At 37.7% G+C, this 25,028-nt stretch overlaps 1 protein-coding gene across 1 annotated transcript in view; it reads right to left on the bottom strand.

Moving 5' to 3' along the window:
- The window catches only part of LAT2 (linker for activation of T cells family member 2), a 412,539-nt gene extending 387,727 nt beyond the window's left edge, over positions 1 to 24,812 (bottom strand). Inside the window, exons 1-2 of the mRNA XM_044054201.1 lie at positions 24,684 to 24,812; positions 22,208 to 22,246 (exon numbers count right to left, since the gene is read on the bottom strand). The gene's annotated coding sequence lies outside the window, so the exon portion shown is untranslated. The remainder of the gene's footprint in view (positions 1 to 22,207; positions 22,247 to 24,683) is intronic.
- Positions 24,813 to 25,028: the final 216 nt, after the last annotated feature.

Below are 25,028 nucleotides of genomic sequence, written 5' to 3'. Positions count from 1 at the left end.
ACGCACCCTTGTTCCCTCACTCTTTTCCTCACTGTTCTGACACTTCTACATCATGATACAATCACTTACGTACCCTTGTCCCCTCACTCTTTTCCTCACTGTTCTGACACTTCTACATCATGATACAATCACTTACGTACCCTTGTCCCCTCACTCTTTTCCTCACTGTTCTGACACTTCTACATCATGATACAATCACTTACGCACTTTGTCCCTCACTCTTTTCCTCACTGTTCTGACACTTCTACATCATGATACAATCACTTACGTACCCTTGTCCCCTCACTCTTTTCCTCACTGTTCTGGCACTTCTACATCATGATACAATCACTTACGCACACTTGTCCCCTCACTCTTTTCCTCACTGTTCTGACACTTCTACATCATGATACAATCACTTACGTACCCTTGTTCCCTCACTCTTTTCCTCACTGTTGTGACACTTCTACATCATGATACAATCACTTAAGTACCCTTGTTCCCTCACTCTTTTCCTCACTGTTCTGACACTTCTACATCATGATACAATCACTTACATACCCTTGTTCCATCACTCTTTTCCTCACTGTTCTGACACTTCTACATCATGATACAATCACTTACGCACCCTTGTTCCCTCACTCTTTTCCTCACTGTTCTGATAGGAGTTACTGTTTCATTATTTGTCCTTTCAGCTTTATCCCAGACAGAGATCTGTGTCGTACACAGAAGTTTTCTATATATCTGTGTGTGTGTGTTTGGCTTCATGGCTTCGCTCTACAAACTCCTGCTTTGATTCAGTTTTTTTTTTCACGTTTATTACAGTGAAGCTTTGACCATTTAGGGTGTGTTGAAAAGACACAGGAAAAAATGAATAGCTAGAAAAAATGTGAGAAAGAATAGAAAAAAAGTAATCTTAATGGTGTGTGGAGGTCAGGATGGTGGGATCCAATGAATATGTTGGAGGGGCACTTTCAAGCCCTTTGAGTGAAGCGTCATTTCATTAAGGCTGACCCTGCTAATGCTACCAGATGGTTTACAGCATGATCAACTCTGTGGCTCACAACAAAGAAGCATTCACTGACAGGAAATGAGCATGGCAGTAGCATAGAGGCATGTATTCCTGCCACAAATAATACTGCACGCTAAGAACAACCACAAAAGACACAAACAGAGCCAAATCCAGCTTCCTAGAACAAAGGCAAGCTTTCTTTCTCTAAAAACCCAAAGGGGTCTAGAAATATGTGAGCTGCCTTACATGAAGAAATGAAGCCATTTCGAATACTACAGTCATACTTGATAGTGAACCTTTCACCACACCCATTGTAGCAGACACATTTGTTAAACATTTCTCTGTTCATGTTGGTATGTGAAATTCAGCACCTCCACTCACATACTAAATGGTAGAAAACTACTTTGCTTCACAGTTCCCTCCTCATTTCTTTCTGTAACAACAGTTCAGTCACCTAGTTGTGACATGGCAGGCTCAGAACCTAATTTCATCCTGGTTTCTGATACTTGTATCGCTTATATTTTTTAAACCATATTATCAGTACATCACTTGCCGCTATATCCTTCTTTGCCCACTGGAAGTCTCCCACTATAATTTCTCAGCCAAATAAGATGCTACCAATTTCCATTCTCTTATTCCTGTCTAAATTACTAAATAAGGCTATATCAGCAGAAGTAAAAAGCATCTGAGTAGCTTATGGTCTTTTCTGGAAAAAGCAACATGGCTCTTCATCAGGACCATAACGCCATTACTACTCTGCTGCTGCACACTACCCACGAGAGCAATCACATGGGTAAGTGTATTTCTAGACCCAACGAATACATTTGAATCCATCTCTTGTCAAAACTGATGGAGGAGTTACCCTTTTTTGGCTTGGTCAGTACCAGTTTATATTGGTTTAGGAGTTAGCGATCTGCTGCAGATTTTTAGGGCAGGAATACCACACACCCCATCTTATCCTCATCTAGTCACTTCTAGAGTATCACACGCTCTGCGTCAAACCAATCATATTTCAGAATGCTTATTATAGCATTTAATTCTTTATCTGATAAGTAAAGCTATTAATTTATGTAAACAGCCTGGCAATCTCAATAGCTGAACACACCCGCAACTTTACTTTAGAACAGCGGTGCACACAAGGTCTCAGGAGCTATACTTGGCCATCATCTTCAGTAAGACCCAAACCATGCTGAATGGAATCCATAATACGCTATCAAAAATTTGAGTAAACTGATCTGTTTTACTCACTAATAGAGAAAGTACTGAAACAGTCAAAGAATTTGTGTAGGTTGGCCTGTGACTGGATTCCACTAATTTTCTGCACTAAAATCTAAAGAACTCTATGAGGCTGTCATAAGATGTCCAGTCTTCTGTTGAAGAAATCCAGATCTATACTTCTGAATGGAATGCTTCTTCCTTACTACACCAACAATGAAAAAGGTGCATGCATTTCACTTTAGCAAAGAAGTACTCTGTTAGCCAGTTCTTTAATATTCAGGGTACTATCTTGTGTCCAACCATAATGCCACTAAAGTTTAGGACAATGACCAGACTATTATAATAAAATATTACATTTCAAATAGCACTTATAATTCCACCACTCTCTCTAGAACGTTTCACAAAGCTACCTTCCATCTTTTGATCCTGACTATGGAATGCACTGTCAGCAAAAATAACAAACATAGCAGTATTCTTTAGTTCAGCTATAACATTAAAATATAGTACATTTGAATCAATGAATGAATGATGCAAAATTCAAGTGAAACATTAGCATAGCATGGTCATCAAGGTGTATACACCTATTACACAACGTTAGTAGTCCTGATATTGTCTATTACGTGTTAAGCTGATGTGCCACTATTTTCAAAAATGATGATTGTGGCATAATTTTGTGGTATTCACTGCAAACAGTTCTTCCAATCCAAGAACTTTGCCTGAGTGCGCACACAGAACAGCATTGTTTGATTGTGAGCATTGTCTTCCTGCAAAAAGAGACTCTATAAGCTACTTCCATTCAACTAAATGTACATAAAGACTTGCATTCCTTTATTTATTATTTTATTTTACATTTGTTGACCGGGCTAGTCTAACTGGATATATTTCCATTTTCAGTAGAGGCCCGGGGAGAAAAGCTCCAAGCATCAGCAGTGACAAAGAATACAATATACAGTAAAAGTCAAGTGAATTACAGTACATCGGCTACATTGGTCAGAACAAAATTGTACTGAGTCATTTAGTAGGTTTAAGCTAAGATCAAATACAAAGAGAAAAACATATTTTTTTTTTCGTACTATGAAGGAAATTGTAAATTACAGAGTAGGCAGCATAGAATAGTACAGAAGAGAAGTATAGAGAGAGCAAGAAGGGGAATGAGATATCTTTATGTATACAAATATATAGCTAAGACTAGCCTCATAAATGTTTTTCACTGAAAGCATATACTGCAACATGATTGATGCATGTTTTAATGCATGTTTGTGTGTGTTATTTGATTTCTGAAAAAAAAGGTTGTGGCTGGAACATGATTCTTATAACCCACTCTACCTGCTTGTACTTTCTGAGTGAACAAAAATGCTTGGATGATACCAGAAAGATGCAATATAAACCCAGTGTATCTTGCAAGAATAGTTCTCTCTTTTACAAGTAATTGTCAGCAAATAGATTAAGTGCATGTTTAAGGGGAATATAACCTGCTTCTAAGCCGCACTATAAAATGAGTAGCTAAGGCATTGAAACAAGTAAACGAATTTCTTTATGGTCCTATTCCTAGCCTACATCCTGAAATAATGTCAGTTTATCATGTCTCTCAAATGTATATAGTTTCCTTGCTTTTTCATGTAGTATGATTTTCAATATTAATCCAGAAGTTTTCTAGATCACCAAACTGGAGAGATACTGAAAGCTAAATATAAATACATCTGTTTTAAAATACACATTTTCAAAAATGTATTTGTGTTTTACGAACCCATTTTAGGATTTGTTAAAGTACAACAACCCTCAATTTGCCATTGTTAATGTATTTAGCACTGAGTGACAAGATTTACCATTCAGACAGTCTCTATTAAAATAGCATAAATACAGATGGTTGTAGAATACTGAAAGCATGAGTGTTTACTTAGTGAAAACAAGTTAAAAGGTTTCTGTGAGTTGCAAGATGATCGCAGCTCACTTTAAAAATGGGATGCTCTTTGCCCACTGGATTCACTTTTCACATGAAAGGATTGGAAAGTCTGTATATTCAAAATGGTTAAAGCAAAAGGCTTAAACCAGAAACATTTAAAACATCCTATAAAGACAGAATAGAAATAATTTGTTCTAAATATAGTGGATCCAAACTGGCTGAAAACACCACATATCATTTTATTTTCCTTTAGTAACAGTGACGTGAAGTATAGATAAATAATTTCTAAAGGAGACAGGTATATAAAGATATATAATGACAGTATTATTGGAATGAACTTCTTTGTCAACCTTCCTATATGATCTCTGTTTTTTCCTTATTGATTCACTGATATAATTATACTAAAATAATCAGTTTCATAAAATCCAGATTCATAATATCTCAAGTAAACCACTAAAAACATTACAACAATGTAAACACACAATCTCATATTTTGACAGGGTGTAGAACCCTGCTCCTTAGAATGGGGGCATCCTCTGCCACATCCTTTATCTAGAAATATATTTACAAAGCCACGCAAATCCTGAGGGGAAAAAAAAAGTAACAACAAAGCAATAAATCTTTTCTCCTTCCTGTGTGTCACCTAACCATAGAGATCATACAAACAACATGTATGACAAAGCAGCAGCTAAGGCACTGAAGTATTAACAATTAAAGACTTTGTATAAAACAAAACAAAAAAAAAATAGGATGCTTTAAGCAACAACATAACTTTACCTGCAAAAATTGTAACGTTTCCATTGTGTTCCCTTCTTCTCTCCTTCTTGGTTCTTCCTGTCCTTCTGTCTATTCCCTTCATTCTTACCATGCTGCTCCTGTTTTCCACCCCATCCGTTTCTTTCTACTACTGTAAATCCTGCTAGCCTCACTTGTCATCACTTTTGAAAGTACACTGAGAGCAAGTCTTTTGGAATCGGCCCTTTGAATGCACAATACAGACATACAGAGCTTTGCACAATATACGAGTGATTTGTCTTTTATGTTCTAAATTTCCACATGCAGAACACATTAGTCATACCTCTCAACTGTACAGATTTTCACAGAATGTCCAGATTTTGGCCTCATATTTTTGCTCCGTTTTTTCAGAAAATCGTGGTTTTCTGGCAAATTAGTCATAAGTCAATAAAGACTGAAGTTAGAAAATAATGACGGACATTTGTATTTCAGACTTCATATCCTTCAAAAAATGATGCTAATGTGAAACCTGTTGTTTATAAGAGCAATATTTAAAAATTGTCCCTATTTTTTTGGGCCTTTGTCCCAATTTTATTTATGGCTTTGTCCAGATTTTTTGGTCTATGAGGTAGACAGGTGAGATAGTGACAGAGGCAACCATATGGAATTTAAGAAATATTGGTGGCACACATAGTCCAGGTCTAAATGACATTGTTAATTTCAAGAGTGAAGAGAGTTTTGAAAAAAAAGAGCATGTACACATTTATGATACTTAGTCTTTTTTAGTTGTTTTAGGCAAATACGTCTTTCATATTGGATGGTTAGTGCAAGGATTTGAATTTTTCTTTTTTTTTGTTAACATATGAATAATGATGTAACTATTTAAAACTGGCATTCATTTTTAACAAAGTTTAAAAAAGTCTCTTCTAAAGTTTGCACTGGGACAAAAACACTAAACTTTGTTATCAATAAAGGTGCATGTTTTTACAAATATAATAGACGTCCGTATACCTCTCAGTTTCTTGCATGGTTATTTCTCTTTGGATTTTAATGGCTCTTTTAGTCAGCATTTTCTTTGAGTTAGTTTATTAGTTTATATAAGTGGCAGATGGAAGGGGTGTAAAGGGGATTACCCCCACAATCTGCAAAAACACTTGATTTGGTGTTTGTTTATGTTTCAGATGATGTGTGTAGCTATTCAATAACATGGGGTGTTGATATATGTAGGGTTGTGTTGTTGCAAGTTAATTAGCAGGTCTTTCGATGTGTGTGGTCTTTCAGTAAGGAGGCTGTGATTTGTAGGGAATCCATCCATATTCTGTTGGTAATGTTTCCTGGATCCTTTGTAGTAAGGCCAGTATATAAACTACATTTTCAAGTATGTGTTGCCTGCATTTGTGATTTTTGCGCAGACCTTCTGATGGGCTGCTTTCTGATCATGGAGAACCCCCTAACTGTTCACCTCAGGTTACTGCCTTGTGGGGTGGGGGCTGGATGTCTCAGTAGTTGATGCTTTTTGTTTAGATGTCTAGGAAAGGTGGGAAATGATCAGAACTGCAGAGTCATTAGAAAGGGAGCCCACTTAGAATATTGACTAAAGTCAAATATCATATGGTCAAACTCATATACTCGACTTCTCAGAATGTCAAACCATTTGTATTGAGATCACGGTACTGTGGGGATAGGGGAATTTCCCCTTTCCCCATAGTAGCACAGTCTCAGAGATGGTATACATAATTAGCAGGGGGTATGGGCACAGCCCCTAATGTGGAGGGTGCAGGTGGGCTTGCCCATGCAAAATTACAGTTTTGTGTGTTTTGGTCATTTTTGGCATTCCATAAAGGGAAGTATACGAGCTCAAATGATTTGACATTCGACTTTACGGAAAGCTGATGTTCTAAATGAGAACCATTAGAGAGATATAATTGTTTTAGTCAGCTAAGGCTCTTTTTACTGGTGTTTTCCGAAGCCTCATACAATGTGTATGCTGTCATAATGAACATCATCCTTAGTTTTTATTTATAACTCACTGTCTACATCATACTCCTGAAGGCACAAGACTTGTAATGAGACTGTTCAGTGGTTTCATGCAATATTAAAACAAATAAAAAATGAACAAGTACAGGAATCTGTCTAGTTCCTATCTCACCACCACAAGTGTTAATGAAAAAATAAAAAGCAAAGAAACTAGTACTGCTAAAACGTCATTGATGAGCTCAGTCACAATAATTTCAAAAAAAACATGAAACCCAGGTAGTGTTCCAAAGCAACAAGCCTTTATTCATCACAGACAAGTGATTCTCAGTAACTAAAAATCAGAAATGTAGTAGAGTCACTCACTATCCAACCAAACACACCATTCATGGGTGACTTTAACTATCCCTCTATAGACTGGGAAACACTGGCTGAAACTCACAGCCACAACACTTCCTGGACTTTATCATCAACACCCTGGAGTAGTGCATATTCCAACCAGAGGATCAAACATATTGGATCTGGTACTCACCAACATGGGAGAGTATTGCACCCCACCCCCACCCCTGCGTCACATCCTCACTAGTGAGGTCATATCACAAAGCTGTCTCATTTGAAGTACAAAAAAAAAAAAAAAAAACACTGTTGGAATCCTCATCTAAACAGGGCATATAATAAAAGAAAACTCATGGCCAAAATCAGGAAAAGCAACTCCCTTAAAGACAAGTGATCTTTTATACAACTAAACAAGAAACTAAAAGGTCTAATTAAGTTCAACAAGGGCAGCTACTATATCAGGATAGCCTTGTAGATTAAGAACAATCAGAAGGCCTTCTTCAACTATGTCCAGAACCTTAGAGCTAACGCACACAATAGTGTGCTGAATGGTACCACCTAGACCAATCAGGATGACATAGCAAATCTACTGGCTAGCAAATTCAGATCAGACTTCAGCCTCCACTCCCCCCATCTTCACCAGTTAAAATCTCCTGCAACATACTTCCCCCAGCTGTTAGCAGAAACCAAGTGCTGGCAGCACTCACTAAAACCAAGAACACTGCCTTCATGGGTCCTGACAACATCCTCGGTTGCCTCCTGAACTGTCTGAAACATGACCTATCATTTAGGACCTGTTGCAGCACTCTTCAACTACAGCCTTGAAACAGGCTACATTCCAAGTGAATGGAGGACTGCAACAGTTATTCCTCAACACGATGGCAGACTATCAGCCAACCCCAGGGAACTACAGCTCCATCAGTCTAATATGCCTAAAAAGAGGACACTGGCAACATACAGACACTGGAGCCATCCCAATTTGGCTTTGTTAATGGAAGGTTATACCTACTTAGACTGATAGACTTCTTTGAAAGGGTCACCAAGACAATGGATTAGAGTAAAACAGTGCATACTGCATATTTTAATCTGGCTAATGCATTTGATACAATACCCCACTCGGATATTGTTGACAAACTCTCTGAGCTAGGCATAAACCCTTACATAACTTGGTGGATTGTTGGCTGGCTCACAGACAGGACCCAAAAAGTTAGGATCAATAAGACCACCTCCACCAAGAGATTGGTCACCAGTGGAGTACCCCAGGGCCCATGCTGGGCCTGCTCCTGTTTGGCATCTTCTTCTTATAAGTCAAGGCTAACATTAAAGGCCCCTGTCTCACCAAATTTGTAAATTGGGAGCTATTATAGATTCCCCCAAGACACACAGCTTGCAAATGGGTTTAACACAGACAAATGACTGGTGCCAAAATCATGGCCTAAAACTCATTGTCAAAAAATGTCTTATACTGCCCCTTGGGGAAACTGTCAACCCAAGTTAATTACTCCATTGATAAAACATCCCTAACAGTCAACCTAGTAGTAAGGGATCTGGGAACATATGTAGACAGCAAGCTGGCCTTGACTAATATGTAGATAAGATAATAAGAAAATCAATTAAGTGGATGTGATCATGTGTATAGGGGGATGTCTGGGAGTATCAGTGTATACACGGGTGTCTGAATATGTGTGTATGTGTATGTGTTATTTGATTTCTGAAAAAAAGTTTGTTGGGGGGTGCCTTTGTTAATGTGATATATTGGTCGCTAGGGAAAACACTACAAAGTCAGGTCTGACAACACAGTGATCAATTCAGAGACATGTTAATGAGATGCTAATGAGGCAGCTCTCATTAAGGCTGCATCAAATCTCTGAATAAGAATTTCTCTCCATCGTATTAATTGACCAACCCTCTTTAGGCAATTAGTACAGGCAGAGAAAAAAATCTCTGAATCCATGGAATGTTATGTACAATGTAAATTGCATGAGCTTTACAAGTTAATAATTTATATAAGCAATATAAATCTATTTTAACAAGAAATTATTTGTTAAATATATCAAAATGTATATGTGTGAAAACATGTATTTCATAAAAACAAATACTCTGAGTATTACTGTAAGAGGTTTTTTTTTATTTCACATCAAGGGAAATATTTAGGAAGTGAATGGTTTAAATAATGTATGAATTCATTTAAAAAATAATCTAAGAAAAGAGGTAACTGAACATTACTACTGGTTATTTTAAGACATCAAAATGTACAAACAATACTTTTAAAAGCAAATAAATAATTTTGCCATAAAACAGCAATTTATGTGACCATAAAAAGACTACTGACAATATGAATACAGTGAATTGGTCATAAAATAGAAGACTGTGTTGGTATGTAGTTGCTTTTAAAACTGCAGTGGAAAAATATCATCTTACACAGAAACAAAAGAGCTGTACTGCACATGTTAATAGGAATGAAGGTGCAAAGAAAGTTGCAATATTTATTAACGCAGTGGGGCCTAGAACACTTAGTTTGTTGCAGAGTATGTCTGTACCAGTCTAGGCCCACGACAGTGTACAATGAAAAAAATAATAATTTTATTTATATATATATATATATATATATATATATATATATATATATATATATGGATCTAGGACTATTGAATGAAAATTCAACAGTCCGAATCCACCATCACCGAACACACTTTAACTTAAGCGCTTTCACCAAAAAAGCGCTTTCGTTAAAGTGTGTTAAAAAAATAAATAAACATTACATTTATGTTTTTGCAGGGTGGCAAGCCTCCCTGCACCCCCCCCCCTACTTTTATATTCTCACTCCGAGGTCGCACTACAGTGGGAAAAAGGGAATTTTCCCTTATCTCCACTGTAGTGAGATCTCTGCAACAGGCATACTTAGGCGAAAGTGCTTCTTCCCTGAAAAGCACTTTCACGTAAGTATGCCCGGCCGTTTCACATTCGGTGAAACAGCCACTCGAGCATTAGTCCTGGACCCATATATATATATATATATATATATATATATATATATATATATATATATACAATCTTTAAATTCAGAAGCATCAGTAGTTGCTGAACTGCACAGTGTCCACAAAAGAAATCAAAAAAAAAATGAGAATATATAATACATCACCATAACAGCTACAAGCAAGCAAAATCTGAGGGTAATGCTACTCAATGCTAGAAGTCTAAACCTCAAAATGCACTCACTCGAGGCACTCCTTAAAATGGAGAACATCGGCATCTGTGCAGTGACAGAGACCTGGTTCAAAGCTCCAGAGAGCACCCCTGCATTACCAGGCTATAATTCATACCACACCTTTCAGCCACCTAATGCGGTATGAAGCAGTAAAGGTGGAGACGTGTCCATATTCATTAAGGATATTCACACCTCCAGGCTAGTTGCACAGCATAATGCATCCGAGATTATCTAAGTGCAACTAACTCTGGGCAAGACCGCAATCCAAATTGTAGCTTGCTACACCCCACCATGCCCCAGGATTCCCACTCCTCATTTCTTGATACACTGGAAAGTATTAGGGTACAACCTAACACCCTAATAATGGGAGATTTCAACTACCCCACCATTAACAGGGAAAACTACTCATGTACCAACTCTTTTGCTCAATGTTTTCTGGAATTCATAAATTCCAATGCCTTGGATCAACTTATTCACACCCCCACCAGGGGCAGCAATATCCTATATCTGGTCATTACCAACATGGGAAACCGGTGTTCCACACCAGAGGTCAATTCCTCATAGGTCAGATCTGACCACAAGCTAATCACCCTAGACATCCCGCCCCACCCCCAATTAGGGAAACCACCGTAAAAAACTTCTCCAAAGCCAACTTCACACTTCTTAAGACAGAAGTGGCAAACGTCATGACACCCATGCAGACGGACAATAGAGGTACGACTGCTGAATCCTACACAAATGCACTTTATAAGCATTTACACGAGTGCATGGATCATGCTATCCCTAATAGAACCAAGATGCTATCCTCCAAAAAAAGGAAGCCAATCTGGTGGTCCTCTGCCATAAACAAACTCTACAACAGAAGAAAGAAACTATTGCAGAAAAGAGTAAAATCCCATGACTGGAGGAACTCCCTGGCCAACCTCAGTAAGAAGCTGAGATCCCTCATAAAATCCTCCAAAAGCTAGTTACGAAAACAAAATTGCCACTGACTCTAAAGGCAACCACAAAGCATTCTATAGCTATGTCAAGAATCTCAATGGCAACACTCAGATCTGCTCTGAGCTACAGCACAATGGCACTATATATACAGAACCAACTGATATTGCCAACATCCTGGCAGATAGGTTCAGTGCTAACATTACCCCCCCTCCTCACCCCCTAGAGGGCCCATCTCTATACCGGAAGAATGCAAAGTTCCTGTAATCATGGCTGCACAGGTAAAAAACACACTCTCCAAAGCCAAGAACACAGCATCCATGGGACCTGACAATATCCCAGGCTGCATTCTAAATGAACTGCAGAATGAACTGGCACCCTACCTAAGTACCATGTTCAATCATAGCCTCACCTCAGGCTTTGTGCCCACTGAATGGCGCACCATGACAGTTATCCCACTTCACAAAGGGGAGCCATGACACACCCCGGGAACTACCGCCCCATTAGCCTGATGAGCCTGGTCTGCAAGGCCATGGAATGTATCATCATGGAACTCATAAACAAAGACATTGGTAATCTCCAAACTCTGGACCCTACCCAGTTTTGATTTGTAAAAGGCAGATCATGTCTCCTAAACCTGATTGACTCCTTTGAAGCAGTCACCAAAGCCATAGATGAGGGTAAGGTGGTTCACACAGCTTATCTAGAGCCCGCCAAGGCTTTCAACACCATCCCCCACTCTGGAATTATAGATAAGCTCACTAAACTAGGTATAAATCCCTATGTCACAAGATGGGTTGCCAACAGGCTCACGGACAGAACCCACACTGTGAAAGTAGCAGACTCCAAATCCGACTTCAGACCAGTGACAAGTGGAGTACCACAGGGTTCAGTCCTGGGTCCTCTCCTGTTTGGTATCTACTCTGAAGTACAGGCTAACACAGAAGGTCTTTGGCTAACAAAGTTTGCAGATGACTGCAAACTAGGAGCCATAATTGAAACTCCTAATGATGTGGACATACTACAAAAGGGCCTCACTGAGACAGATGCCTGGTGTCAAAGCCATGGCCTGAATCTCAATGCCAAAAAGTGTATTGTCATCCCCTTTGGTAAAAACTCTGTACCCATGAACTACCACATAGCTGGTAGTCTACTTAAGGCCAAAAATGTGATGAGACCTTGGGACACAGGTGGACAGTAGTCTTTCATTTGATAATCACATTGCCACAGAGGTCAGGAAATCCTTCTACATGGCTCACCTCATCACAAAAGGTTTCTCATCCAGAAAAAAAGAGGTCATTGTTCCCCTCTACTCATCACTCATTAGACCCATTATAGAGTACAATTCCCCTTTTGGTATGTACCTCACAAGACATCTACAACTGGAAAGGCCACAGAAATACCTCACAAAGAGGATTACTGGCCTCAAACAGATGCCCTACGCAGACCGTCTCAAAAAACTCCAGCTTTACTCCATCGCATATTGCCTACTCAGAGGTGATCTCTGCCTAACATATAAAGCTATGTCAAACCCAGAGTTGTTGGACATGCTCCACTTAAAGAAATCCCAATCCCTCCGAGCTACATGCTCTAGGGACCTAAACCTTGTCACCACAATAAACGGAACAAGCTGGAGGGATAGATTCCTGTCCCAGAGACTTTCCATACTCTAGAACAGACTACCTATCTATGTCAAACAGAGCTCCTCATTAGCACTCTTCAAGAAAAATCTTCATGATTGGATGGGAAATAGGAAATTCACCCCAGGGATCACTTCTGTGGCTCTGCTTGACAGGGGCACAGGAAAATAATTTTCTTGGGTGGCGAAAGCCAGGGTACATTTTTGACTAGGTTTATATAGGCCCTAGAGCCAGTAGCCTAGTTACCTACCTATGAACCTAAGTATGTGGCAGAAAGAAGTGTGTAAAGTGATACACCATTACTATTCAGAGAGCTACTGAATGAGGTACTGAACAGACAGTTTATTTTAAACATGATGAAATAAGTGCAAATGATTATTTTCCTAAAGTAGAGTTAACCTTAGGTAAACCATCACAAATAACAAATTCCACAGAAACTGAAGCAAAGGATGCTGTGCACTTACGGCTGAACGTAGTGTCAGCCTAATAACCTCTACACCCATTCAGAGACTAACACATTTCCATTGTGGCAATATTTTGCATAACACTAATAACTGATGGTAAAAGGAAACACTAGCTAGCAAATGCCATAACAACAGTCATATTGGCTACACCAAGCAAGTAGTGTCTTGCATACTGAGAGACATAAAGTCATAAAATACCAGGATATGCAATCAGAAATTAGAGCAATATGGAATGAAAACACCCAGACAGTTTCAATATCAGTAGGAACAACAGGACTAATAAAAAAATAATTTTCAGGCGTACATAAATACATTGCTGATGCATGTAAATCCATGCTAACTGCAGAAGAAGGCAATTCTGAGCCCCAGAACAGTGGATCAGCTATTTTATCTTGCTTAAATATTGGAGAGGGTTCATGGAAGTTTGCCAGTAGTGTCTGCATGTGTCTCACTGACCTGGAAACAGTATATTACCACATAGCTCAGATTATTACATCAGTGTGGGGTCTCAGGGCCACTGCTGAGTGCCATTTAGTCACTGCATTTAAGCCATTAGAGTTGTACCTATACTCTACACACTAAGTCAGATGCAGTTAAAGTGGAAGTAGGACTCTATCAAGGGTATGCTTTGTCACAGTCCTGTTTGCTAAGTTCATGAACAGGATAGCAAGATGTAGCCGAAACTTACAGAGTATCCTGTTTGGAGATGTGGGATTTGCATCTCTGTTGTTTGCAGATGATGCTGTCTTCCTTGCCTCAAGTGGCTATTAACTCTAGCACTACAAAGTGGCTAGGATGAAAATCAACACCTCTAAAGTAGAGGTCAAGGTTCTGTCCCAGAAAAGACTGGTTTGCTCTTTACAGCTAAAAGGGGAACAGCTACCCCACGCCCAAGAGTTTCAATATATTCGACGGTTGTTCATGAGTGAAGGTAGACAGGATAAGGAGATTGATCCATGGCTGGATATAGCAATAGCAATACTGAAAACATTGTGCTGAACTGTGGTGGGGAAATGTGAGCTTCATTATAAAATAAAGCTCGTGGTTTAGTAAAGCCCAGTCCTCACCTATGGTCATTACCTTTGGTTAGTGATTGAAAGGAACAAATTGCATAAATGAGCAGCATATATGAAGTTATTATGCAAGGCTTGTGTGCCAGACATGGCCTACTTGGTGGAGGCCCTGGGAAGACCCAGAACATGCTGGTGAGAGATTATGTTTGGCAGCTTCTCTTGGTTTGCTTGGAGATCCCACAAGCTGAAGTCAGTTGCTTTGCACAAGAAAATCTAGTCTTCCTTACTGCCCACAATGATCCTCACCAGGACATGTGATTCAGAAAGTTTATGGAGGGCTGAATAGATGTTGGTTATTTAAAAAGTAGCATGACTGAGAATGAAGATGGAGCTCGATACTGGAACAGCAAGTGTCTTGTATTTCTGTGACTGACTATGAAAAGTTGTTTTCACATATGCCTATTAGAAATGAAGTTTTTAAAACCGTCTATTGATAAACTAATGTGCAAGTGCATGAGCCAGGCTTCAATATCCTTTCATGAGGAAACACTATGGCTATATTTGTATGTGTCATTGATCAGGAATACTATTATTTGTCATCCAATGGCTCTAGAAGGCTGAAGTCACACTTACCTTTATTCTGGACATATGTATAAAAGCACAAGATGGCTGCTTAAAGGGCATCATTGAAAGACTGTCACAGTAAAACTACCAACTAATAAGAAAGACAAGAAAGACGTAAAGCTAAAAATAATACAAACAAATCTGAGTGTTGCAAATTAACCACTTCTTGCACTGAACCTATGATTGTTGCCAGTGGACTTTGCATGCCTACAAACAACAGAGGTGAATCCGGGCTACATTCAGTCCCCAAAACATATGTAATGAAGTGTTGCATCTGGGATTTGAGAAACATTACCAGGCAGCTTTGACAGATGCCTTAATGCATCTGCAAGATGGGCCTTCATGTGAATGAGTAAAAAATTGTCTTCTTTGTGACTAATGCTAGTGGAAAAGCCAAGTGCTTCATCTTGCAGAAATAGCACTATTCTGATATAGGGATTCTCAAATATCATAAAAAGTTTTTACTACTGACTTAAGGTACTTAATGGAAATTAGAGATCATGGTCTCCACATTGCAATTCCAAGACATGTAATGAGTCCTGGGATTTAAAAAAAACACAGTGAAACAAAAATAATAGTGAATTACAACAATTGTATGTATGGCCATAGCCTATTATCACTGAGGTTCGATCCCAGCTCCTTCCACTACTCTCTTTCTCATAATTGGTAAAAGTGCATACACACACACACACACGCATGCACGCGCACGCAGACTCTGTCCAAACATCTTAGTGATTCTCTTTTTTATTTGTAAAAAGAAGCATAGTATAAAGAAAGTCAGCATACGGTGCATTAGTGCAGTGATAAAAGTCTGCACTGTCGCTGCTACAATTCACATACATATCACACATGAACACTGTTACATTGTCGCACAGTGGTACTCGGAGAACAGAACTGTTACAAAGACCTTGGAGTAACATAGCATAATATTTTTGAAATCCCATGGTCAGACTGCTAATAAGAAGCAGTTATTTTCTTTGAAAAACTGATTTCATATGTTGGTATGACTAGCATTATTGCTAAGCTTTAACAGCCAGAACCACAACTGATACACACACTAAGCATGCTGGCATGCTTCCTCTGATTAACTGCACATGGTTACTAATAGTGGTCTGTCTACTTTATGACATATTAGAAGAAATGATATACCACAGAATGCTCTGTACATGCTAATCTACTTATTTATTCAATGAAATGTAAGATTTCTGCATTTTCACATCCAATGCACATACATGAAACCAGAACTCCAACTTTTAACTGAAAATATTAGAAAGACCAGAATTACAGTGAATAATCCTGCTAAACCAAAGCACTAAAATAATATTATTACACGATAAGCAGTTTCTCTGGTATGCCAAATGATTTACAGCTTTTAAATAAATAAGTGTAGCCAACAAACTAACGGGTCTACTTCAGAAAGACTGAAAAAACGAAAGAGTGAATCCCAAAAAACTGAAAAATTCAAAATACTGAATGATGGAATTTGCACTTCTCCACTGTTGTGCAATCTTGGAGTTGGTATATATAGTAAGCAGGGGGTGTGGGGGCCGCAACCTCCCAAATGAGGGCTGCAGAGGGGCTTGCCCCCATATTAAAAATGTATTCAGTATTTTGTATTTTCAGTCTTTTGGGATTCAGTCTCTTGGTTTGTCAGTCTTCTGAAGTAGACCCCAAAATAACCATCTGCTACTTAAATGAATATGTCTTGAGAGTCCAAATGCTACAGCCATAAAATTATTCTTTCATTTTCATTGTAGCAAACCTTTATTAGAAAAGTCACATTTTATTAAGTGAATAATTATTTCTGTTGCTAACTCTTACTTTATATTAAAAAACATTCATAACATAGGGAAATGGTTACCTTATTACACAAGATCCATAAAATAAGAAGTGGAGGACCATCAGACAGAAAAAGAGGCTTGCAAACTTGTGCTTAAGTTAGCAATCACTTTATTAGCCACTTAGGAATAGTTTTCTGAGATGCAGTACATTGAATCACTTCAAAATCTGAGTGCACTGAAAATTATTATTACCATTTAAATAATTGCCCTGAACTGACTTAAATGAAAATGTGGCCAATCCACTAACACATCATCCAAAATATAAAAATTGTGTTGAAAAAAAAAAAACTCAAAACAAAACACAAGTCTGTCTGTGCGGTATAGAAAGATGGAATCGTGACCGTGACACAGATGACTTGAGATCGATTAGCAACTTGAATACTAGAAGAACTGCACTGAAGGGAGGGTGGAAATGAGAGGCTTACACCAGCAGGCCCATTTCAGGCCAAGGGCCTTAACTTCTGCTTACAACTGGATGCTTCCTGGCAGCGACTAATGAGTACTTCCAAACTGTAAAGCAAGCTACCATTAGTGGTAGCAGAGAAGGCTTCTGTAGGTTTAATATTCTGCCTGGCGATGCATGTGGCATAACATGCACAAGCTACCCTAATTAGGAGTTCTCCTTCATTTGCTCTCAAAATCCCTGCTCTGAGCAAGATATATGATGGCTGTCCCATGACTCTCACACCAGAAGTGTAAGAACAATGACTAGACATTGGGGTAAGCTCATAAAAAACATGCTTTTCCTTGAGCGGAAAGAAATACCTGTCACAAGGCTTATTGAAGGATTTCATTGCTTCTGCATGAAATAAAATCAATGAGTTAATGGAGGCAAAGGACAGATGTCAGTCGTAGAGGTTTACAGGGGACAAAAATTAAGAGATTGCAGAAATAAACACACACACGCACAAACATGCACTATAAACATTTTAGTGAGATGTACCCTGCATATGTTTCTAATTAGATACTATTAACATCACGGTTACTACATAACAGACCAGCTCAAACACCCTTCCCCTATAAGACTTTAGTTTCCTTACATTATCATCCACTAGTTCAAAGAGATCCTTGTATAACAAATAAAATAAATAAATAAATTACAGCACCATATTTAATCATGACTTCATACATTACACAACACAATGAAAATAATCCCCCTTTCTTGCCTAACATTACATGAATTCTGTATCACCAAACCCATGGACCAAAGGTAACATTCAATCAAAATGCAACGTCTGCACATTTTGTTTTCATGTTTTACAACACCGCTTTCATTTACAATTAAGCACTGAGTCATAAAATATAGCTAGACTTATCCTTTTACATACCTTCTATCCGATGAACTATAATTTGTACACCCTGTTGATGAATTATGATGTGGCAGAGCCAGATGTAGTAAAATATCCTTTAATACAGGTAAAGACATGCAACATTTGTGCAGGAAGGACTTCATCAAGTTAAAAATCACGCTGATAAAGTATTTGCATTATATAATGATGGACATTAAATCAAAAGATGTTTGACATTATGCAACTGCCATTAATCATTACTCACATAGATGAACAACACTGAGGTAAAATGACAACTAACATTTCATTTTTATTTTCAAGGTTCCTTTTTTTTTCCAATAAATAGTTTTAAGAATAATTCAAACCATAAAGCCAGTGAGTACCTAAACACTTTCATTATTCACTCTCTTAGTAAAATGAATTTTCATGTTTCAGCATTCTCCATTCTCTGGCCACAGCAGAAAGCATAATACAAAAATGTTAAGACGTTTAGTCAGAGAATTAAGAAACAGCTTTGTTTTCCACAAGAACAAGCATGTGCCAAATGGATTCCACCTAGTAGCTACTATTTACTATTATTTTATGAAATGTTTATTTTAAATATCTAAAAATTAATTCTCATATTTATCTGAGAAATTCTATGTGCATATAAAACAAAAAATACTGAACATTCTGATATGCTGAAGTGACCTTAGTGTACGTGTGTTTATTATGTCTATGTATGTGTGCATCAGCTTTCATTTTTCTGCTCTTTATCTCATCACAATGCAACAAAACAAAATAAGTATCCTGCAAAACACAACTCAATGAATCTTTCAAATGAGTGAGCAAATGTGTCCTGAAGGGGGACAAAATCCACATTTTGGAAATAAATCAGGATTCCATGAGATGTGTTTCATGAAATACTTTAAACTGCTTTCTAACACACAAAACCTGGTTTGACAAATGCACATGGGAACAGTATGCATATGTATGCATATATTTAGCTATCTTACCCCTCTCTCATATGTGTGTGTGTGTGTGTGTGTGTGTGTGTGTGTGTGTGTGTGTGTGTGTGTGTGTGTGTGAATTTGTGATATCTGGTTGAAATTGCTTTCTCATCTAATCAGAAATTATTAAAAAAAATTAATTGATTCACATTTCATATTAAAATTTCATATAGAGAAAATAATCCTTCAAGCCCCCTTCGCTCTCACACCCCTTTAATTAAATATATTAACTCCACAGTCACATAACAGTGGAGATAAGGGAAGCGCCACATATAGTGAATCGCTGCTGGCATGCAAACAAACATCCAGAGATGGGGATACAACACAACAGTGGCCATTTGGCCATTGGCATGGTACAGAGAGTGTTTTAAACTAATTTGCTTTGCAATATTGTTCTTAAGATTCTAAACCACACCAATAGTGATTATATATAACCATATACAGTTTTCTATGAAATATAATACAGCAAAATGTATATTAGATGAAATGTATTTTGATTAATTTTTTTCAGTCATTTGTGGTTAGATGAAGTAGCAATTTCAACTAAATGACTTCATAGGTTCATAGACTTGCCCTATATATATATATATATATATATATATATATATATATATATATATATATATATATATATATATAGATAGATAGCTAGATAGATATATGCACATATGGGATGGTATTCATAAACTACTAGAGCTGGACAAAGCACTATATATATCACTGTTAGCTATGGCTGCTTTTTAAATTGTCTTAGTTTCATGGCCTGGGGCTACATATGCATCACTTAAGTGCAAAAACGTATTTTATCTGCGCAATTAGACATATTGGTGCCAGACTGTAAAACTAAGAAAGCTTAAAAAACAGTCAATCATGTTTAGAGAAGAGCTTCACACAGTGTTTCTCATTTATGAATAATGCATATACACAGAGAGAGACAGACAGATATATAGATAGATAAGTAGACTCATACCTAGATATGCACACTAACTGCTAACTGAAGACTTTACACTAATTGTCAAGGATTGTGATGCCATTTATATCTAGTGCCCTGTGAGAAAATACCCTGTGAACCAATGATATATCCACTTCATGTGCCAATAGCTATGCCAATGCTGTCATGGTTGTATGGGAGTATGACTATATAGTTAATGGGTCATTTAATGAACATGTTTTGTTTTTTCGTAGATTTGTGGACGACCTATTTATTCTGTGGAGGGGAGACCTTGATACATTTGCTGCCTTTATGAAATATGTGAACAATAGTACCTGTTGCTTGAAATTTACATCTCATTCTTCAGAATTAATGGTAGATTTCTTGGATGTTTCTGTTATTAAGGATGAAACTGGTGTTATTTACACTAAGTTGCATAGGAAGGACTGTCATGTGAATCATTTATTACATAGGGATAGTCTTCATCCTCCCTATGTATTTAGAAGTGTGGCTTCTAACCAGTTTTATAGAGCCTCAAGGTTAAATGCTAGGCATAGTGATTTTATTGGTGAAGTTGATAATGTGAAGATGAACTTGAAGGAGAGAGGTTATGATGAATATCTTATTCAAAACAACGCAGTTAAGATTTTTGATAAAAGGATGAATGAAGCCAGACCATATTTTTCTACAGGCGATAGAGAGTTTGTTAGGAGGCAGGAAAGCAACTATAACACAGGTTTGAGGTTTAAAGTTACTTATACTAGTGATGTAGATAGTTATAAGGATATCATTAAAAAAACACTGGGGTGTTCTTAGAACTGATAATGATATCTCCAGGCACATACCTGAAGTGCTGTGGTTTTTATATAAAAACAGTAGGTCACTGAGAAGTAGGTTGTGTTATCCTAAGGATGCAAGTAGGAATTCTCATATAGTTGGAACTAAACCATGTGGTCATTGCAACTGGTCTGCATATATAGACAGCAGTTGCAAATTTGAACATCCTGACCAAGGTAGATGTTATAATTTTACAATAGCAGCTACATGTGATACCTTACATATTGTTTATTTAGCTTACTGCACTGCATGTAAAAAGTTTTACATAGGTAAGACTGACCGTCCCTTTAGAGAGCGCATAAGAGAACACATCTACCATATTAATAAAGGTAATGTGGTTAGTGCATTAGCGAAGCATGTTTTGAGTACTGACTCCAGTCATGGTTTTAAATTTTTAGTAATTGCTAGGGTTTATGAGAATGTGAGGCAGGGTGATATATGTGCTAAGACCGAGGATTTGGAATCCTCATGGATAGTGAGGTTCAGGGCTGATGTAGGACATGGGCTTAATGAAGTTCCATTAGTACCCAAATTAAAGAGGAGACCCTAAGAAGGTAGTTAGCATCAAGGTGTAGTTTTAGCATGTATTATTTATGTCTGATGATGTTGTTTTTTATATTACATTTATATGTCTTTTTATGTTTTGTGTTTTTAAATCTGTGGTTTTAAATTTGAATTTGTATCATGTGACTTCTGATGTATAAATAAGGGTGTGTGTATGTTAGTGCTTTTGTAATACACCTGATGATGCCTGTATGGTGAAAGTGCTTGTGTTCTGTTGCACTGCAGTAAAAGATTTGAACTGGATATATCAGCTGTTTCTGTGTCTTCCTATTCGTTTGTTGCTGAAATATATCCAAAGGTGTTTACATAAATGCTAACTAAATTTCTTATATTAATCCCCAAGGTATTACAATAGATAAGATGACTCAACAGCACAAGTATCAGTAACTTAAAGACCTGTGTTTTTTATTGTGCTCAAAATATTTTAATGACATGTAAGTTTCAGTATATTTCTCTTTCCATACTGCCACTTCTAAGTGTGTGTGTGTGTCCACACAAATTCATGAGTGTGTGTGAGTAAATCTGTACATGCATGTGTATGAATCCATGTCTGCACGCATACAAGTGTGTGTGTATGTGTTGCAGCGTGCACACCATATATCTTTATTTGCAAATAAATCTAAATATGGTCTATAAATTCACACTTGGCTTACTGTACTCATCTGATGATTATAATCCAGTGAATATATTGTATATGCAAAGTGCACTTACCTCAGAAGGATTTTATCTGACATCTGTTTACCACGTCAACTAAAATAGAAGAAGGCAAATCAGTACAATTTTGATGATAAAATATTCTATTTTTATATATTGTAATATTATCATTTTACCCTCAAAAGCAGTCACTTTTCCTAAACTGCCACCCTTAACTATGTGAGAATGAATAAATCAAATAAATGCATACACACACACACACACACACACACACTGTGCTTTTAACTAGGGTGCTTCATTACAGTAATATAATATATGAAATGATATGGAAAAGCTATTTCAGAGGGATAAAGCTCCATCTGCACCTCAGACAACCCAGGTTCGATTAGTGACACAACCACTGGGGGAATTAGCAGGAGAGAAATGGAGTGAGTGAGCCATTTCAGACTTGCACAAACCTAGCCATAAGCTAGTTCTTGTCCCAGTCCAGGAATGGTACCTGTGGAGATGACAGGTGTGTGCTCCATTTGTGAGGGGTAGAATGTGTGGGGGGGTGCACCTTCTAAAATGTGCTCATCCACATTCAGGCACCATGCAGCAGGTATTGCACCATACCTATTAGTCAACAGGGTGGGGTAGGGTACTGTGAGCTTATGGAAATCTCCAGACCTCCACTGGCCATAAACTGCAGTCTCTATCTGCTCCTCTTCTCCCATTGCCAATAGCACTGGATAGTGGAAAGCAAAAGGAAGGAATGAATGAATAGGCCTTATCAAGACTGAGATCTTGATATCTTGGGAGGATTAGGGCCAACAACAGATGCAAAAAAAGTCATTCTACAATAATCTCAAGTATGTTTTACAATTCTGCCTAAGATAGTAAACTTGTTTCTACATAAGTAAGCATTGATTAAAAAAAGGTATACAAGTGACAGAGGCAAAAATATGGCGTATAATTTTGAACCCACCAGAACTGTTAAAGCCCACATCTGAAGAAGTGTTTCTAAACTAAAACGCTTAATTGGTACGTTAATATGGAGTATTTGAAATGTGTTATTCAGTGTCTAATAAAATTTGTGTCCTCAGTCCTCGCTTGTACTGTGGCTTCATTGTTTCATCATGCTGGCACCTGTTTGAGGTTTACTTGTTTCTACACTTCTAGAATTCTTTTAATAAATAGTTATTTTATGCCTTATGGTACAGGAATATTTACTCAGATATGGTATTAACATAACTGATTATAAGCTACAAATACAATAATTATGGTTATCACTGAAGTTAATTTAAGTCCCCTAAACATGACAACATGTTTCCTTACAGCTGTTTGCACAGGTAGTGCTGAGTATGCAAGATGGAAACTAAGTTACGTGCAGGCATTGCAGGTCAGGTATGTTTTATGGGGGATCCAATGACTTGCTCTGACCAGTGATGTGATAAGGCATAATTTATCAGAACTGTACATTCATCCAAAGATGGTACTGCAAAGAGATTTTCTTTTCCTTCTAAGGTGCTGTGACCTCTGGGTTAATATAACATAATATTACAAGAGGCTGATCCTCAAGCATGGAAAGGTGCAGGACTTTGTCCAACCCCCAAAAATATATATTTTGCGTCACTGTTCAAATCCCATTTTGAATATCTTATGGCATGTACAAGTCCTAATTTGCAGAAAAGCAATGGTTATGGATGAAACAGAAATAATTATCTGACCTGCTAACCAAGTAACTAATGACAAGCTCTTCTTAATCAGTCAAGTGTAAGATGTACTCAAATAGTTTTGATTAGGTGGTCAGGTTGCTGAGAAGCTTTGAGAGCTTCTGTGTTTTTTATCAAACTTTGTAATAAACATTGTTACTTCATAATATGTAAAATGCCAGTCAACTACAACTCCCTACATTCATTAGAGAAATACAGTAAAAACATGAAAGAAGCGGCATCTCTTCTCATTATAAACTCCACTCATGTTAAACAATCAAACAAGCAAAAGTGCAAATCTGACAGTGTCAGGAGCCTGAAATTTTATAGACATCATGCCCATGATCTGCCCCTGATAATGGTTTATAAACCATGTGCTCACAAGCAGCCTAAAATAAATTATGTAGCTAAAAATAAATAACTGTCTTTTTTCCAAAATGTGGTGTGTGTGTGCATGCAAATGTGTATGGTGTGTTCTGTATGTTTGCCTGTGTGGATATACATAACACGTTTCACTGTGAAAATTGTTAAAGTTGAATCACATTAACCATTTTTTTCTTGAAGCATGTGAAAAACAACTAACTTTGAAGTACAATAGCTGAGTTTGACAAGGAGCATACACCGGTCACTGAGGTCATGCCTGCTGCCCAGTAGCAGAGGGCACTGCTTAGTTTGCTTCCTGTTACCTGAATAGCAGCAGGTACTCTGTTACATAATGTACTCCACAACATCACAAGTGTACTTCTGGGAATCAATGTGGATTTAAAAAAAAAATCCAGACTACTAAACAACATTTCTAACCAGAAAAAATCTTATCACAGCCCTCTTCTAATCCTTACCTGACATATCAGTAAGTTCCAGTACAGCTTTTATGTCCTTGTCTGTAGAGGAAAGAGAGACAGAGATAGTCAAGTAACTATGACAGCAGTGGGAGATTTCAGCAGCTCAAGAAGTGCATGTATGTGTGTGTGTGTATGTGTGTGTGTGTGCGTGTGTGTGTGAGAGAGATTGTTTCCTGTCATTATATGAATTAACAACCACATCCGCCAGCTTGCTGGACACACTTGTTATGCAGCAACGAAATTGGACCTTACAGCAAGTGTTCTTGCTATTGTTGTTAAGTAGACTGCCTAGGGTAATGGGAAATCACAGGCAGCAGTCTATGATATTTCTTTTTAGCTATA

Source organism: Protopterus annectens, chromosome 13.part0, assembly GCF_019279795.1.
Source record: "Protopterus annectens isolate FY-2018-M chromosome 13.part0, PAN1.0, whole genome shotgun sequence".
In the NCBI taxonomy this organism is placed as follows: Eukaryota; Metazoa; Chordata; order Ceratodontiformes; family Protopteridae; genus Protopterus; species Protopterus annectens.
Note: the sequence above shows the minus strand (reverse complement) of the source record. Positions and strands in the feature narration are given on the sequence as shown.